The sequence below is a fragment of the Moschus berezovskii genome, chromosome 10 (genome assembly GCF_049115385.1).
Source record: "Moschus berezovskii isolate FMDL1 chromosome 10, NW_MosBer_1.0, whole genome shotgun sequence".
Classification (NCBI taxonomy): domain Eukaryota; kingdom Metazoa; phylum Chordata; class Mammalia; order Artiodactyla; family Moschidae; genus Moschus; species Moschus berezovskii.
Genome location: NC_142469.1, coordinates 11834789 through 11854417, shown reverse-complemented (window position 1 = coordinate 11854417; position 19629 = coordinate 11834789). Strand labels below are relative to the sequence as shown.

At 37.9% G+C, this 19629-nt stretch overlaps 1 protein-coding gene across 3 annotated transcripts in view; it reads right to left on the bottom strand.

The window, feature by feature from the left end:
* The window catches only part of ADGRB3 (adhesion G protein-coupled receptor B3), an 893473-nt gene that overhangs the window by 422633 nt on the left and 451211 nt on the right, over positions 1–19629 (bottom strand). The gene's annotated exons all lie outside the window — the stretch shown is intronic.

The window sequence follows — 19629 nt, the reverse complement described above, 5'->3', positions numbered from 1 at the left end:
CTGAACTGAACTGAATGTATTTTAGGGAACGTAAAAGAAAAAAATGAAGGAGTTAGGGAAAGTTAAAAGAGAATTAATCAGGCAATGAATCTAGGGAAAGCAAATGGAGATTGTCTAGAAAAAAAGGAGGTAGAGATTAATATTTCAAATAATGAAGCCCAGATCCTTCAAAAGGAGGAAGGTTCATAATTCTAAAAATAATAAAGCAGCTCAAATGGATATCAAAGTTGATCATTAAAATGTTTTGTAGTGGCAAAGAAAATGTTTCAGTGTCTTTATCTTAACTATATCTCCTTTTTAATGATTTCTATGTATCAAGCTTTATTTCATTTCAGAACATATATTTGGATATATAAGCTATTGTCCAATATAAATCATTCCTTCGTGAATTGTTAAGTCCCTATTATAACATCCTACTTTGTGGTTATCAACTACAATTTGAACAAAATACTGTTCAGCATAGAAAGTTATGTGGTTTTCAAAGCCTGTTACTATTGGGTTTTCAATTCAGTGTAACTTTTCTTTAAAAGTATCTTTAGTCTTTGATGTAACTTTAAAGGAAAAATAAACACTAATTTTCCCCTAAGCCCAGAATATCTTAGAACATATACACACAAGCACATTCCTTCACATCTGCTCTCTCATATTCATATGCCACAGACCAAAACAGAAGATAAAATTAAACAGAACACATTAAACTAGCCACATAAGTCATTACTTAACATTTCTAAAGTTAAAGTTCTTCACATGAAAAATTTAAGTGAATAACTAATACAAAAAATACTTTTTGACTATTCAAAGATATCATTTAAGGATAAATGAGAACTAATTCACTTATGAAAGCAGGAGGATTTAACACTACAGAATTATTTAATGCATCTACAGAGATAGTTTATACAATTTTGCAAACAACAGGTGACGGATTATATGTTAAGGGACAGAAATTATAAAATTAGAGCTGAAGAGATTCTCCTCTATAAATCATTTAGAAGAGCTAGGATTTGACTAATGAGAAATAAATACACGGAAAAGAGGAGCTTCTTAAGATAGCGAAGTGCAAGTACCACTGAAATGTTTGTGGGCTATTAATGGCATTCCACTACAGAAGACAGCCCTGGAACAAACACACTTCCAAACAGACAGACACGACACCAGTGTCTTTCCAGATTTAGTTATTGCATAAACTGTAAATCTAGGATCTGGTTGCCTTGAGAAGTAAATAGCATGTGTACTCTTGAGAATAAAAACAACTACAACCATTCATCTGTCAGTGGACATTTAGGTTGTTTTCATGTCCTGGCTATTGTAAGTAGTATGCAATGAACAGCGAGGTACATATGTGCTTATGTACTGTGGTTTTCTGAGGGTATATGTGGGATTGTTGGGTCATATGGTAGTTCTATCTTTAGTTTTTAAAGGAACTAACAAAGCGCCTGGAATCTGGAGAAGGCAATGGCAAGCCACTCCAGTACTCTTGCCTAGAAAATCCCATGGATGGAGGAGCCTGGTGGGCTGCAGTCCATGGGGTCGCTAAGGGTCGGACATGACTGAGCAACTTCACTTTCACTTTTTACTTTCACACATTGGAGAAGGAAATGGCAACCCACTCCAGTGTTCTTGCCTGGAGAATCCCAGGGATGGCGGAGCCTGGTGGGCTGCCGTCTATGGGGTCACACAGAGTCGGACACGACTGAAGTGACTTAGCAGTAGCTTAGTAGCAACACAACACTGTAAAGCAACTATATTACAAAATTTGTTCACAAAACAAAACAACAATCAAAAGTTTAGAGTCTTAAAGAGTATGTAGGTTGTGGAGCAATTAACCTTCAATTAAAAACAAAAAAAAAAGAGTACTTAGGAAGGTTAGAAGCTCCCTAGAGGAGCAGACCGTGCCTCTGGGAATGGAGTGACCTAACCAAAGTCACACACTCCATCAGTATCAGAGCCCACACCCTGCCCTATCTTGTCCACTCCCACTTACTAAGGGCCTAAGGGCCTATGATATGCCAGATGATGTGCATACATGTGTGTGTACACATATATCTGTATATATATAGATGTGTGTGTATCTGTGTCTACATCTATATCTCTAATCTTTATTGTAACTCTTCAGAAAAGAGACCATCACTTCTGCTTTTGGAAGGAGCACCCTGAGGATTTGGAGATGAAATGACATAGAGAAACTCAGCTAACTGTGACACAGCTGAGATTTGCAGTCGGTCAGGCTCCAAAGCCAGCAAGTTTTAGGTACAAAACAGCATCCCAGCACTCACTGAAATACAGAACATCAGTCTTTAATTTGGGTCAGAGTTTTCTCTCGACTCAGATGACAGCCTTTTTATTTTTGGAACTCAGTGAAGGAAACAATGGAGACGAGGAACAATTTAGTACATAATTCTTGGTCTGATCAAGTAAAATATTTGGAAAGGTGAAACCATAAAAATAAAAAATTAAAAAAGCGATAAAAGGCATTAGCACTTCTTTTCATTGGTTACTGTTGCAGAGGCAAACCAGTATTGCCATAGAGATAAGCAATTATTGCTATAGAGACAGTTAAAATAAGACTGTTTTTCATATTCACACAAATTCATAGTAACATCCTTCTAATTTGGTTGAACAGCAAAATCAGAAAGATGGCCTGTGCGTGACAATTTTAGGGATTTCAAATCCTTATTGCATAAACCAATAGAGACCAGACATACACAAATGTTGCTTTTAGTTAGCTTTAGGTTTTCTATTTCTATTCCAGTCTATAAATGAGCCTATCAGACTCTGACATTACTGTTTCAAACAGAAAAATGAAGTCAGAAAAGAATACATATATTCTTTTTCAAGTTCTTTCCCATTTAGTTATTGCAGAATGTTGAGCAGAGTTCCCTGCGCTCCACAGCAGGTCCTTGTTGGTTACCTATTTTACATACATCAGTGTGCACAGGTCTTCTTTTACAGGCAAAGTCTCAGGGCACTAGTATGCCATTCTGTCTCCAGCATGGCCCTGTGCTAATCTGGAAGGCTTTTCCTGACTGGAATCTTCCCCCTGATCTCCAACTGATGGGTTGAAGCAAAGCACTGATCCCTCTGGGCAAAGCTCTTCACAACTTCCAGAGGGCACAACCCACGTTCTTTACAGAGAACAGTTAAAATTCAAATCCAGAATGTTTCTGGTTAGGTCTAGGTGCCAACACGTGTGAAACCCAAGAAATCTCAGTCTCGTTCTCACCAGAGATCTTAATTTCTGAAACTGTGGCTTTCTATCTCAGGGAGGCTGTTACCATCTGTGTCTAACACACAAAGAGGTAGCCCTAGCAAACACTTCACATCATCCCTGTAACATGCCTTTCACACCTTCAACTATTTTAAAACAAAATTTATTGAAGTGTAGTTGATTTACAATGCTGTACTAATTTCTTCTGTACAATAAAGTGACTCAGTTTTACCTACATATGTATGCATATGTATGTGTGTATATATATACACACACATATATATTCATATTCTTTTCCATTAGAGATGATCACACTAAGCGAAGTAAGTCAAAGACAAATATCACATGATGTCACTTATATGTGGAATCTAATATACAGCACAAACCATTCTTTAAGCTTTAAACTCTTTCACAGACACGTGCAGTGATGCTAGAAGCCAGCGTGTCCTCTGCTTTTCCTGCTCCAGCTTCTATAATGCCGAGCATCCCTGTGAGCCTATATGTTGTACATTCCCAACTTAGCTCTGTGTGACCTCATTAGACTTTTTCAGACAATGAGCATTTTCCAAGTAAATACAGAAAACCAAAAGAAATGACAGGACTAGGCCAAAGATTTGGTCTTTATCTGGGCATTCTCTCCTGGACAGTTACTGAAGGGATGGAGAATGAATGAATGACAAATAAGCTTATGAAATTTTCCCCAGCCAAGATATGTTATAAAAGATTCAGAAAAAAAGCATTATTCAAGCATCCTTTAAAATGTGCAATCAGACAAACAATTTTGAATTTTCTAATAATATAGAAATATATGAAAAATGATACAATAAAAGAATACAAACGTTAGGACTCATTTTACTTTGATGCATAATAAAGACTCTATGAGTAAGATTCCCCTAGAGTCATATCAAAGGCTACAGTGGAGTTCTTTACATAAGAGAAGTAGGTTAGAATGTGTTTGGCTGAGCAAGATAATGCAACCAATCCTTAACTTTCAGTTACTAAGATGCCAAGGGATAAAAATGCGTCTACTCTGAAAGGGAAAAACTGATGAGCTCACACTGCGTGGGTGCCCTTAACGCTCTGGCAGCAAGGGTGCATCGGGAGCATTTGTGAAAGAGTTAATTTGGGAAACACTCATACTAAGGATGCTTTACCAAAACATTTCCTGGAAAGCCTGAGGAATAAAAGTAGAAACAAGCAAACAAAAACATTTTCCTATGCATTTTTCTTAAATGGCACCCTGAAAAGAGTTCCTTAGAATAACAGTCACTTTCTGGCTAGGGAATTTTCACTAAAATGTGTAGTCAGATAATGTATGTAAGAGGTACTATAAGAAAGGGGACATGCCAAAGTAGCAACATGCTGACTCTCTATTCTTTCTTTTTGAATATATACATTCTTGTCCATACTCTTTTGGAGTAGGGAAGGGATGGCTTGGGAGTTTGGGATTAGTACATACAAACTGTCATATATAGGATGGATAAACAAGGCCCTACTATATATCTCAAGTAACTATATTCAATATCATGTAATAAGCCGTAATAGAAAAGATTCTATTCTTTCTTAATGGTAAATTAAACCAGGATAAAGAATAGGTATGAAAAACTGAGACAGTGTATTAAAAAGCAGAGACATCACTTCGATGACAAAGGTCCATATAGACAAAGCTATGGTTTTTCCAGCAGTCATACGTGGATGTGAGAGTTGGAATACAAAGAAAGCTGAGCACTGAAGAATTGATGCTTTTGAATTGTGGTGCTGGAGAAGACTCTTTTTTTTTTTTTAATTTTGGAATATTTTATATTTTCAAAGTATTTAGGAATTCTTTAATTAGAAAAATAAAGGCAATGGGATTATCTATCAGGTTCTAAAAGTACCCATGAATGAAATGACTCACATCCCCTCTTAAAAAAAAACACAACAAAACCTTAAATCACATTGTTGATAAGTTCTCTTACAGTAAGAAATAAGACCAACCTACACTAGGTACAAAATCCTGAAATTCTGAGCATGAAAATAATTTACTGATTAGACATCAGGTTTATTCAAGCATAAGGCCTACTAAAGATAGAATGAACACAGCTCATGGAGTAGGGAAAAAACCCCATCCAGCACTTGCTTTGTCTCAGATTTCCTGGGGACAGAATGTATGCATTCTGTACTTACAGCTTCACTCTACAGCAGCCACGTGTACTTGGTATTAACTTGAATATGGTATGAGAAACTTTCTGTACACTCAACTTGGCAAGTATCATTAGTGATGCAACTTTCAGAAACAGTCTTAGGCACAAGAAATAGCACTGCCTGCAGTGAGAGTCTCTGATAAAGAGAAGAATATCATTAAATATAATCTTACAAATAGGAAGGAAAATACATGTAATTTTTGCCAATGGATTGCCTGCCATATCAGGAAAAATGTTACAATTAGATTTTCTTTCCATGAGATTAAAACCCTAATTTAATCGATACCCAACTTTTAATTGATCCTCAGGTTATCTTGTATTTAAAATTGGAACAAGAAAATCAATTTACCCTAAGTGGAATTTAGGGAAGAAATGCAGGCCTAATAATATGGAAAAATGCCAATTAAACATTTTCAGTCGGATTTTATTAAAAAAAAAAAAAAGCAGCAGATCAACATTACAATTCAAGAACCTAATCTAAATATGCACTTGACAATGAAGCACATCCGAACATGGAGTGAAAAAGTTTTTCCAAAAAACCATCAAACGTATCATCTCCAAATACCCAAATTAATCACTTCTGGAGAAGACACTTGAGAGTCCCATGGACAACAAGGAGATCAGTCAATCTTAAAGGAAAGGAGTCAGTCTTAAAGGAAATCAACCCTGAATATTCATTGGAAGGACTGATGCTGAAGCTGAAGCTCTAATACTTTGGCCACCTGATGTGAAGAGTTGACTCACTGGAAAAGACCCTGAGGCCGGGAAAGATTGAAGGCAGGAGGAGAAGGGGTGACAGAGGATGAGATGGCTGGATGGCATCACTGACTCAATGGACATGAGTTTGAGCAAACTAAGGGAGAGACTGAAGGACAGAGAAGCCTTTCCTGCTGCAGTCCATGGGGTCGCAAAGAGTTGCACATGACTTAGCCACTGAACAACAACAAAAGTAACAAAAGCTATTAAGATCAGGAGACCACATGAGAGATTTATAGCACAGCAGTAGTTAGGATTAGAGCTAAGAGTTGGCACAGTACAGGGACACTGGAGAAAAAGTTTAGGATATCTGGGTTACTTGAAATGAGAAAGAACAGTTATTAACAAGGTTTCCTAGTTTGGGTTTTTTCAGGGACAAGAAACATTATTTAAAAAGAGACACAGATGTATAGAACAGTCTTTTGGACTCTGTGGGAGAGGGTGAGGGTGGGATGGTTTGAGAGAATGGCATTGAAACATGTATATTATCATATGTGAAATGAATTGCCAGTCCAGGTTCGATGCATGATACAGGATGCTCGGGGCTGTTGTACTGGGATGAACCAGAGGGATGGGAAGGGGAGGGTGGTGGGAGGGGGGTTCAAGATGGGGAACTCGTGTACACCCGGGGCAGATTCATGTCAATATAATGCAAAACCAATACAATAATGTAAAGTAATTAGCCTCCAATTAAAGTAAATAAATTTTAAAAAATAATAATAAAAGAAAAAGAAAAAAAATGACTTCATGAGTATGGATGTATAAAACAGATCAGATAGATAAACCTGGAACTATGTAACTATGATGTAACTATTTTCACCCCAGTTAACTTATAAAAGAATACAGATCTACTGTTAATTTGAAACACAATCACATGATAAGAGTTTTCTGTGTTAAGGTCCAGGGTTATAATTATGAGAGTATTACTACTAAAAAATAATATTTTTTCATTGAAGAGAAAAAAAGTGCCTTGAAAAGAACTTTCCAACTCAGATAATAAACTTATTTATTTTTTATGTTCCAAAAAGCTTTCAAAAATTACAAAGTACTTGAAGTAAGATGGACTGACAAGTTTATAGCTGGACTTAGTTGATTCATAAGTGTTCTTTCATTCTTGAGGTCCCGTGACTTTATAAACAGAAGAGAAAAATACCAAAATGGTAGGGAAGGTGGAATTTATTTAATATGTTAACTGGCAACTCAATCTGACAGCTTTAAAAAGTCATGTTAAGGAACAGTTTCATTCTAGATTTTGACCAAGGATTCAGAGGTTGTAATGATGACAGAATGCTGATGGCTTCAACAGGTAAAGCTACTTAAGCTGTAAGAGCAAGTATCTGTGTTGGCCTCAGGAAGCAAGAATAATTAAAAAAGAAAGAGCATGGAGACTAAAAAACCTCTGTTATATACCTGAAATCTGCTGAGAGAGTGGATCCTAAAAGTTCTCATCACACACATACACACAAATTGTAACTGCGGTTACGAATGTTAACTGAAATGACTATCTTAATGAGTTCATCATAAATATATATATCAAATCATTATGTTGTATACCTACAGCTGATACAATGTTATATGTCAACTGTATCTCAATGAAAAGAATTTAGGGGAAAATAAACCAAACAACTTATTTTCGATCCTAAACTGTAGAGACATTTACATGGTCACTGAAGTAAGTTTTAGACGTTTGTTTATAGTATGCAGATTTGGAAATCAACGTGTCTTATTTTTGTTGTTGGGTTCTTGGAGACATAATGGAGACATTTCCTTGACTGTCTCTTTCACACCCTATTTCTAACTGTCAGGACACTTGGTCATATCAACCATTGAAATACTGGCAGCATCTGACATCTTCCATTATTTCCACTGGCCTTGGGTCCAAAGCACAGAGCTCTCCTGCCTGGCCTATTACAATAATTACCCTCCCATCTCCACGTGTCCACTCATAACCTCGACTGTCTCCATAAGTCAGAAGGGTCTCTTCAGGACAGGCATCAATCTGGTCTGGTTTTTCGGCTCAGATTCTTAAGTGGTTTTGCATCTAGTTCAGACTTACGGTCAAAAGTCCTCCGTGGTCTGGTCCTCAGCCCCTTTCTGACTCCAGCTCCTCCACAGCCCCTCTGTCAGCCGCCTCACCATCACTGGCCTCCTTCAGGCCTCTAAGGTGTCGAGCACAAGGACACATCAGTAGGCCTATACTTCTTCCTTCTGCTGGAAATGTTGTCACCACAGGTCACCACGCCTCACACACTCAGGGCATCTCTGTTCAATTAGCATTTCACCATCCACCCCCACCTCTCTCCCCTTTCTGACCCCTCCGGATGGATTCCTTTACTTGTCTTCGTATCTCTTAGTATCACTGGGCATGTTAGACGGTGCTTGACTGACTTCTGTCTCTGCTATAAAACACAAGTTCCACAGAACAACAGCTTCATCTGGTCTGTTCACTGAGAAATCCCCAGAACCTAGAACAGAACCTGACACTCTCCTAAAGCCAATTAAATCCACGAGTTATTACCAGACTAGTATACTGACACTAGGGAGCATCTGAAAGGGTTTTGGTTGGGTTGAAAGGAGAGGTAGGCCTTTTCTGCCACTAGAAGGATCAAGTATGACCTTTTCTCAGCAGCCTCCCCAGACACTCACCCCCAACCATTTGGAATAACTGGAGCATAGAAAATGCAATAAGGTAATTCCTATTAAACAAGAAATTATGCAAAGAACTCAATGCTGCATATCATTCCAAACCATAGCTTTAAAAACAATGTTTGAACTATCTATTTTCTCAAGGAAACTGGTGCATTAGTATCAATAAAAAAAAAGACAAGTATTTTTAGTTCGTTCTTTCTGACCTAAAGAAACACATACCACATGCTTCACATGTCTAGCAAGAAAAAGTGTAGTGAACCAGGCAGATGAGGTAGAATCTGACGCTTTCAGACTTACGTCTAGCTGACTTAACCAACATCAGGTGCTACAGATAAACAACCAAAAAGATGTTAAATTACGTATTTTTCAGGCTTGGTGTCAACTGACTACAGGCGTCTGTTTTTTCAAAGAAAGAAAGCTAAACAAGTGATGGAGATGCACAAACAACAAACAGAAGCAGTGACAGGTAAATAAACCTAGAAAGAGAAGCTACTTTATTTTTATAATTACATCATCAGATTGAAGGTGGGTTTCTCAATGGAAGAGCAAGATATTCTACTAAAGAAATGATTAAACTTACTTGTGAGTATAAGAAGTAACACAGATTTGATATTGATGAGATAGCATTGTGGAGAGAAAGGAGATGCCAAAATTGTATTATGCCATTCTTGAGACTGAATTTGGATTCAATCTCAGAAAATCAAGTGTGAATATTCATTATGAAAAGCCCAGTGTTTCATATTTCTAAACCAAGAACAGACAACGATATCTACCTTGGAAAAGTGTCTTAACATTAATGTTTTAAAGGCATTGGCCTTACTGGATTAACAAGGGAAAATGGAAACTATACTTTCCAGAATATTCTCTCTCTTAGGGTATATATAGGAATGACTTCTGAAATTCCTTAATAAAGCTAATAATTATAATATATATTTTGAGACTTTTTTAGCCTAATAATATTCCTTTTTTATTTGATATTGCCAACTTTGAATAGTTTTGAAGGAACAGCTTTGAGACAGCGGTAAGCAACATTGATCTGTGCAAAGCAAATCCTGAGAGATAACTGTATCAGAATGTTAAGGGTGAATCCATTTCCAAGCTGAAGAGCTTGGAAATATAGATCTTGTTCATTGGGTATGCACTTTTCCTGTAGAACTTTTATGTTACACCATCAGCTATCATGCAAGATGTTTCCTAACTCTACTGTTCTGAACTTTATTAGCAATTCATATTGACTACAGTATTCATTTTGACATGTTCTCTGTCTCCTATTAATTACAGGACATTGATTTTCTACTGTCTTATTCTGGAACATTTTATACTGACTATCTCTGATTATTCTTATTCTGACACCAGTGACCATTCTTTGTTTTTTCATTTTCCCTGTCAACATTGATTTCTGTTCAATAACTTCCACGATTTCCTTCCAAGATAATGTGTAAATCTTATCTGAACATAAAGTATATTTCATAACCTGGTTTATTACTATACATACTTTTCCAGGTGACAATATATTCTAGAGATCTCTCCATAGTCATACATAGAGATATTTTTTAATTTGGATACATTAAAATATAACATTAGTTTCTTTTTTTATTTTTTTTTATTTTTATTTATTTTTTTTTTATTTCTAAAAAAGAATTTTATTAAAAAAGCACAAATGCAAAGAAATGAACAGAGGAAAATTTATGCGTCGAACCTGGACTGGTCACTTATGATAATATACATGCTACAATTCCATTCTCTCCAATCATCCCACCTTCACCCTCTCCCACAGAGTCCCAAAGACTGTTCTAAATGCCTATGTCTCTTTTGCAGTCTCTTATACAGGGTTCAGGTTACCATTTTTCTAAATTCCATATATATGCGTTAATATACGGTATTGATGTTCTTCTTTCTGGCTTACTTCACTCTGTATAATTGGCTCCAATTTCATCCACCTCATTAAAACTGATTCAAATGCATTCTTTTTGATGGCTGAGAAATACTCCATTGTGTATATGTACCAAAGCTTTCTTATCCATTCATCTGCAGATGGACATCTAGGTTGCTTCCATGTCCTGGCTATTATAAACAGTGCTGCAATGAACATTGGAGTACATGTGTCTCTTTCAATTCTGGTTTCCTCGGTGTGTATGCCCAGGAGTGCGATCGCTGGATCGCACTGGAAATAGAACTGCCATAAAATATAACATTAGTTTCAAGTGCACAACATAATGATTCAATACTTTTATATTTAGTGAAATGATGACCACAATAAGTACAGTTAACATCAATCACCACACATAGTAAGTCAGTAGTACACTTTTCCTGGAGAATCCCGTGGAGTAAGGAGCATGGAGGCCTACTCTCCATAGGGTTACAAAGAGTCGGACATGGCCGAAGCAACTCAGCACACACATGCACACACAGGCAACATCTTCCTTCTTACCCACTTCTTCCTGTTCTGAGAATTGAAAAAGCTTCTTTGGCCTCATCTATCACTTCTCTGCAGTAGACTAGCAAGCGCATATCATAACTGTTACCTCTCTACCAAAGAATAAGACTGTTAAGTAGAAAGTTAGGCATGAGCAAGGAGGGGCAGCCTCAAAGATTCAAGCTGATCTTTAAACCGCATCTTAGACAGGTCCCAAATGAGGAACGCTGGGCTGGAAGAAGCACGGGCTGGAATCAAGATTGCTGGGAGAAATATCAATAAGCTCAGATATGCAGATGACACCACCGTTAAGGCAGAAAGTGAAGAGGAACTCAAAAGCCTCTTGATGAAAGTGAAAAAGGAGAGTGAAAAGGTTGGCTTGAAGCTCAACATTCAGACAACAAAGATCATGGCATCTGGTCCCATCACTTCATGGGAAATAGATGGGGAAACAGTGGAAACAGTATCAGACTTCATTTTGGGGGGCTCCAAAATCACTGCGGATGCTGATTGCAGCCATGAAATTAAAAGACGTTTACTCCTTGGAAGGAAAGTTATGACCAACCTAGATAGTATATTAAAAAACAGAGACACTACTTTGCCAACAAAAGTCCGTCTAGTCAAGGCTATGGTTTTTCCCGTGGTCATGTATGGATGTGAGAGTTGGACTGTGAAGAAAGCTGATCGCTGAAGAATTGATGCTTTTGAACTGTGGTGCTGGAGAAGACTCTTGAGAGTCCCTTGGACTGCAAGGAGATTCTAAAGGAGATCAATCCTGGGTGTTCATTGGAAGGACTGATGCTAAAGCTGAAACTCCAATACTTTGGCCACCTCATGCGACGAGTTGACTCACTGGAAAAGACTCTGATGCTGGGAGGGATTGGGGGTGGGAGGAGAAGGGGACAACAGAGAATGAGATGGCTGGATGGCATCACCGCCTCGATGGACATGAGTTTGAGTGAACTCCGGGAGTTGGCGACGGACAGGGAGGCCTGGCGTGCTGTGATTCATGGGGTTGCAAAGAGTTGGACACAACTGAGCAACTGAACTGAACTGAACTAAATGCAGCCCAGGAAAGCTCACAGATAGGCTACAAAATAACCAGAGACTTTTCCAACTCAGGCACATGTGCCCTAGGCTCACAATGGATACAATGTAACCACAGGGGCTTCTCCAACTCCTGGACACGTGCCCTTGATCTGCTGTGTTCTCCAGTGACCTTAGACAGCCAGGAGCCCATTAAGCATTCATAAATATTCTATATATACATATATCTGATATAACAGATTGAATTATGGGAAAAGCATGCACAATAGAGCCTGTTGTTATGTAGCTTGCAACTGTCAATCCAAACGGTCAGTCCACACCTGCCTAGATGAATATGTGAAAGCCCTTTCTAGAAAACCCCGATACCTCATCCTTCTGAAGCCAGTGCCTCTCTTGGCTTGGCCCATGTCTCCCTTGAGGTGTTCTTTCTCTTCTTTCCTTAATAAACTTGTTTTTGCCACATGTAAGACCTCAGATTCTTCACGTCCTTTCCACAAGCCAAGATCCACAAAGCAGGATCCTCTTTGACCCTCCTAAAACTGGTAACAAGACCACACTTTATTTTTCACTGGAGGTACATTTGCATTTAAAAATTAATATGTGAAAGACACTCTCAAATATTTGTTGAATGAATAGGATCCCAGTTTCTTCCTTCTTTATGACACCTCATTCAATTATGGAATGCCATCGTTTCTACCTTCAGAGTCTCAAACTGGTGACCACGTTTTGGGTTCTATTCTATCATCAACTCTTCATTATCTCCTGCATGGAGATATTATAAAAATATTATAAAAAAGATTATAAAACAGCTTCTCGTCTCCCAGTCATTCTCAATTTCAACAAATTCTATTGCTGCTGTAACTGGTGTCTCTCTGGGGCATGACTCTCACATCTGGCCGAGCCTCAGGAGCTCCCCATGCTTTTCAGAACCAGAAACAGTCTTACACCAGGTCTCAGCAGGCCTCTTCAACTTGGTCTCATTTCCTTTACTTCCCTACATGGGTGTCTTTATCAAAACAGACCACTTAGCCTCTAAACACTATCTCAACTTTGAGAACTTGATTCTGTTTTAGCTAGAAGAACATTCTGGAATGTCACCACCTCCTTACCACTCACTGTCCCTCAGATTGCTGCCCTGTCAACAATCCAGTCATCCTTCACAGTATACTCTAAATGATTCTTTCTTTAAGGAAATTTTCCAGTTCTTCACGTGGAACAGCATCTCCAGGAATGAATCTCTGTAATGTTTGGTTTACATGACACCACATACCAATGTATACTTGGTATTTTGTTCACCTATGAAATCCTTTTAGGTGCATAACTAGACTGCAGTATCCTTGCAGACTAGAAGATCATTCATACACTTAAATGACGTGGATCACTGGGGAAAGATTTTGCTTAAGAGATAAATTCTCGTTTTTAACTGAACACAGTTATTAGCCTGCAACATGCCTCACATCACTGACCACTGAATTCTGTCTGGTGAACACAATTCAGGTTTTAAGTCCAAAATTAAAACAAGTAATTTCTAAATAATAGCGTATTCTTACTAACAAATAAGGCACACACAAGGTGCTCCTTGAAGTGATTATGGAAATGACTGAAAACATAACAGAACGCCATAAAACAGCCTGCAGTGACCTTAGGCAGATCTAGAGCAGCTGGAACACTGGCACTTGCCTTCTCACTCTGGTCAGGTGAGACTGCACCCGTCCTGTTCTGTCTGGGACTGCAAACAACGCGCACATCTCCTGCCCGCTGACTGGCTTTATGCTACTGCCTCCAAAAGTCTAAACATTTCTGAGTCATGAGTTTGACTTTCATCCCCAAATTCTGTTTGTACTATAAATATGCAAATACTCCAAGGATGGACAGTTTCAAGAGAGAATGGTTAATAAGGCACAGGGGACCTGAGGCTGAAGTATGAGAAGAGGTTTGATTTGACAAGAGGCATCTCAGGAAAAGTGATGAAACATGGGGCTGAAAGGAACAGAGGAGAAAATGTCTGAAGAGAAAGGGTAAGAAGTCAGTTTAAACTCTTCAAGGCATATTTTTCTTGAATAAAAATAACTTTAATGCAAATAATAGTAAGATATAGCCACACTGATGTAATTGACAATAATAATATTTTTTAAAATATATTTAAAAATTCAGATTTTTACTCAAAAAAAATCAATCACATACCTATTCGGTATATTCAGAACATATACAGTATATTTAGAATACAACAGTTTGATAAACTGAGGCATACTGAAATTTAAGTCTCTCTGTAGACATCAATGTTTCATATTCAGTCATTCATTCAGTAATTATATAAGCTATTTAATAGTGTTTACAAAGAGTCGGACACGACTGAGCGACTGGACTGAACTAAACTAAGTGCTCACTAAATTTTATTAATTAAAACTTATCATTTGTCTATTTGAATGTCTTACTCACACGTGACATACAAAAAATATTCAATTACCTTATAAATTCATTGCCTTGTTTAACATCTTTCTTCATAGAATATTTTTCCCAAGTCTCGTGTTAATAAACTTCTTGAGGTCACAAGTCTTTTGAGAAAGTGATCAGAGCAATGGACCTGTTCCCTCCCACAACGAACATGCTACATTTATACGAAAAATTTCATAGATTTTTAGCATGTAAGAGCACTTCAGTTATTAAAAATTGATACAGGTAGGGACACTTTTCAGATAAAAGGAGCTTCAAAAGTTTTCATGTGAATTATTTCAGAAGAAAGTCTAAATCTTTCTAAGACATGTCAGTCATTTTCCTGCCATCTTAATCGATTACAGGAACTTTTATCCTGATAAACAGTGCTGCTCCCACAGGCAGTATCGGCTTCACCCTGCTAGTTTCTTTCAGAGCTTCTTTTTCATCATCTCAGCTATTCCATTTGCTATGTATGTGATCCTAACAGCACCATCTCTGCTCCTAAACCCTTCTACCTAAACCAGGAACCAGGAAAAACAGAAATACTGAACCTATATTTAAAGTTAAAATAAACTAAGCTATCAGCAAGATTCTGAGACTCTTAATCATATGGTCTTTCTCTTTTTTTTCCTCAAGAGCTTATCTCTATTCCCAGAAAAATGAGGAGGCTGTGCATACTGGCTTTATTTAAAATAAAAAATAATTCATGTCAATGTATGGCAAAACCAATACAATAATGTAAAGTAATTAGCCTCCAATTAAAATAAATTAAAATAATAATAATAAAAAAATTCTAATCTCTGAAAACATGATGATCTTTTAAAGTTCTTTGTGGAGTCTTACTCTAACACATTAAATAAGAACAGCCAGAAGGAATAAGCAAACTTTATTAGTTACTACTTTATTTTTCACTAACATGCTGTGTGTGTGTGTGTGTGTGTTTGGGGGCCTGCAGGCATGTGTGTGTAAGTTCCATGTTGAATAATTAATATTTGGACTTTGGATATAAAATGAATGCTAATTCACACATTTCACAATTTGTCACTGCAAATTCTTCTCTCTGGGTGTCCTTGTCCTAAAACAGTGAACATACCAGACAAGACGGTATAGTCATGTTTTATATGTACTAGTATCAAATATGATAACATGAAGAATATGAATAGTAAGTAATTATTATTGGTGTCACCCAATTTGATATAAATGGGTTGTGATGGCTAATTTTATGTGTCAACTTGACTGGGCTAAGGGATGACCAGGTCAAACATTTCTGGGTGTGTCTGTGACTGTATTTCTGAAACAGACTAGTATTTGAATTGGCAAACTAAGTATAGCCCTCCCTTACCAATGCAGGTGGGCATCATACCATCCACTGAGGGTCTGAATAGAACAAAAAGGCAGAGGAAGGGAGAATATGCTTTCTGTTTAAGTGGGGACATTCATCATCTCCTATCCTTAGACTCCAGCACTCCTGATTCCCAGGTCTCTAAATTCAAACTGGGACTTACACCATTGGCTTTCTTGGCTTTCAAGCCTTCAGGTTTGGACTAGAACAACACCATCATCTTTCCTGGCCTCCAGCTTGCATAGGAAGATCTCAGAACTTCTCAACCACTGAAATTGCATGAACCAGTCACCCAAAATAAATCAATTTCCATGTATCTACATATATCCTACTGATTCTGTTTCTCTGGAGAATTCTCACTAATATATGGATATTCTTTGGAAAAGTCTTAAATATTATTGAGGATAACCTTCTTCTGGTCATCAAACAACAGTAAGTCAGTTCCCGTGCTAGTATTTGCAACAATAACAATGAATAAACTCTCTTCTGGCTAGTGTAACAATTGGAGGATATATATGCACAGGACATAACCTTTTCTTATATGGACAGTCAGTGCTGAATAAGCGAGCAGAAGGCCAGACAACCACACTATCCTTACACAAGGCTGAAGGCAATATAGGATGATATTGGTTTTATTTGCAACATTAAACTGTTTTGAGTTATCACTCTTGATATACTTCTTTAATAATGATAAAGGAAGTAGGCGAATCTAGGTAAAGCTTAATTTTAATACAAAAAATACACAAAGTTTTCAAAAATCTATTTGGGAAGTCAAAAGAAAGGTAAAGATGAATAAACATCTGCAACTGATGGCTATTTTTGGAACTGTTGTTGTAAACAATACAAGTAACACAGGGAATTTGACATGCTACTATTCAAACAGCCTAGTTACTAGACTCTGAGACTGGCTCTGTTTTTTAAAGTTTTCTTCCAAACACATTCTGAATCAGTGCCATGTTTTGATATGATAATACTTTTAGTCAGTAATGCATTTTAGAATTAGATATTAACATTTACAAAAATCAAGAAAACAATAGCTCTTTGCTTTTACCCTTTAGTTGTTTTTTTTTTTCTTTGTAAATTATTTTGCAAATTGTCCAATTTTGCATAGCACCCTTTCTGGTTCCTTCCTCCCCCAAAAGTCACAGTCCCTTAGATGAGTGGTTTCATCTCGAGCGATCGGCAACCCCAAAATCTCTCGAGGGTTTTCCTTTCATAGGCCCCAAATTCACAGCCCAACATGGCACCCCCTTTCCCCAGAGACATTACTTTTCCTCTCTGCCCAGACACTTTTGAATGGATATTTAGTTTGAATTTTCTCTGATTTCTGAATTCATCCTACTGAAAAGATACTATTTTCAGTCTTTTCTTTTTTTTCTCATTGCCCATAGCAAAGACTGCTCCCTTCATTCCTGAACTAGCACAAGGTGTTAGACATCCCCTCTGGGGAGAAGTCTGGGGTTTCCACCACCTCTGGAAAGTGGACTAAGACATAAGTCTAACTCATAAGACATAAGTCTAAGCCCGGACTCGATTCAAGGGTCAGGAAGATCCCCTGGAGGAGGAAATGGCACCCCACTCCAGTATTCTTGCCTGGAAAATCCCATGGACAGAGGAACCTGGTGGGCTACAGTTCAAGGTATCACAGAGTCAGGCGTGACTGAGCAACTAACACTTTCAGTTTCTTTCTAACTCATAAGACCTCAAGCTGCATAAAGATGGCTTAAGGGCAGGGAGCCCTCTCCAGACCTTTGAGTACTCCACTACACAGGTTCTTCTCAACTGAAGAAAACTTCCAGTAGTCAGCCATCCATTACCTGTTACAAGTTGAGGCTACCGTGCTGGAAGATATCTCAGAGTCAAATGAGTCCCTGTTGTTCTAAAGGATCTTCAAGTATAGAATGAACCACCACGCCATAACCATAAGGAAGTTATGTTCTATATCAGTTGAACTCCCCTGAGTTAATCCCTCTACCAAGTTAGGTCTCTTTCTGATCTGCAAACTAAAACTTACATTCCGTGTGAATACGAATGTGAAATAAGATATCTGGATTGAAGTACATCATTACCTACATTCAGGGGTCTTTATGTGAAGACTGCAAAAACATGACAAATGAAAGAAAACGAGAGTCCCAGTAACATAGTGAGAGGAATCTTTAAAGAAACAAAACAGTAAACAGTGCTGCGATGAACACTGGGGTACATGTGTCTCTTTCAATTCTGGTTTCCTCGGTGTGTATGCCCAGCAGTGGGATTGCTGGGTCATATGGCAGTTCTATTTCCAGTTTTTAAAGGAATCTTTACAATAGCCAGGACATGGAAGCAACCTGGATGTCCATCGGCAGACAAATGGATAAGAAAGCTGTGGTATGCATACACAATGGAGTATTACTCAGCCATTAAAAATAAAACATTTGAATGAGTTCTAATGAGGTGGATGAAACTGGAGCCTATTATACAGAGTGAAGTAAGCCAGAAAGAAAAACAACAATACAGTATACTAACACATATATATATGGAATTTAGAAAGATGATAATGATAACCCTGTATATGACACAGTTAAAGGGACACAGATGTATAGAACAGTATTTTGGACTCTATGGGAAAGGGTGAGGGTGGGATGATTTGAGAGAATAGCACTGAAACATGTATATTATCATGTGTGAAACAGATCGCCAGTCCAGGTTCGATGCATTAGACAGGATGCTCGGGGCTGGTGGACTGGGATGACCCAGAGGGATGGGATGAGGAGGGAAGTGGGAGGGGGGTTCAAGATGGGGAACACATGTACACCCAGGGCGGATTTATGTCCATGTATGGCAAAACCAATACAATAATGTAAAGTAATTAGTCTCCAATTAAAGAAAAGAAACAAACAGAACTGTAAACCTGTATTCACTCAACGCATATACTATTTAGGAAGGATATTTCTTTGCTGCTTTTGCAATTTTTCTTTTAACCACAAAGAGACATGTGCCATTCAGTTAACATAACTGCTGGAGGCAACAGCAGCAAATGGACCTGTGGTTTTGCTTCTCTGTGCAATGTCTCCTTATGAGAGACAGCATTATAGGCAGCTAAAGGAGGAAGGATGCTTCCATTTTACCTATGCTAACATTACAGATCTACTACAGAGGGATCCGAGAGACACACGGTGTCCAAGGACTCACTCAAGAAAACTTCAGCGGCAGCAGCACGTGACAATGACTCCTAAAGGTCTCTCAAATGTCGTCCCACCCCCATGGAGATTGAGCACTCCCTTGGGACACCCAGCAAGAAAGTGGCTCCGCATCTTTGAAAACAGTGTTCAGAAACCCACGAAGGTTTATTCTTTATATAATCACATAGCATACACTATATATTTTCAACATGAGATTGGACAGTAATAAATGCTTGGTATATTTTTGTGCAGATAAATACAAGTAGGCCTATGTAACTGTATACACACACATATGTGTGCAAGTGTGTGTGTGTATGTGTGTATAACACATATGCTGTTTGGCCCATCGAAAAAACCAGACACGAAGTATCCATAATACATTATCCACATTACTCAAACATATGAGCAATAGGTATGACACTTAGAAATATATG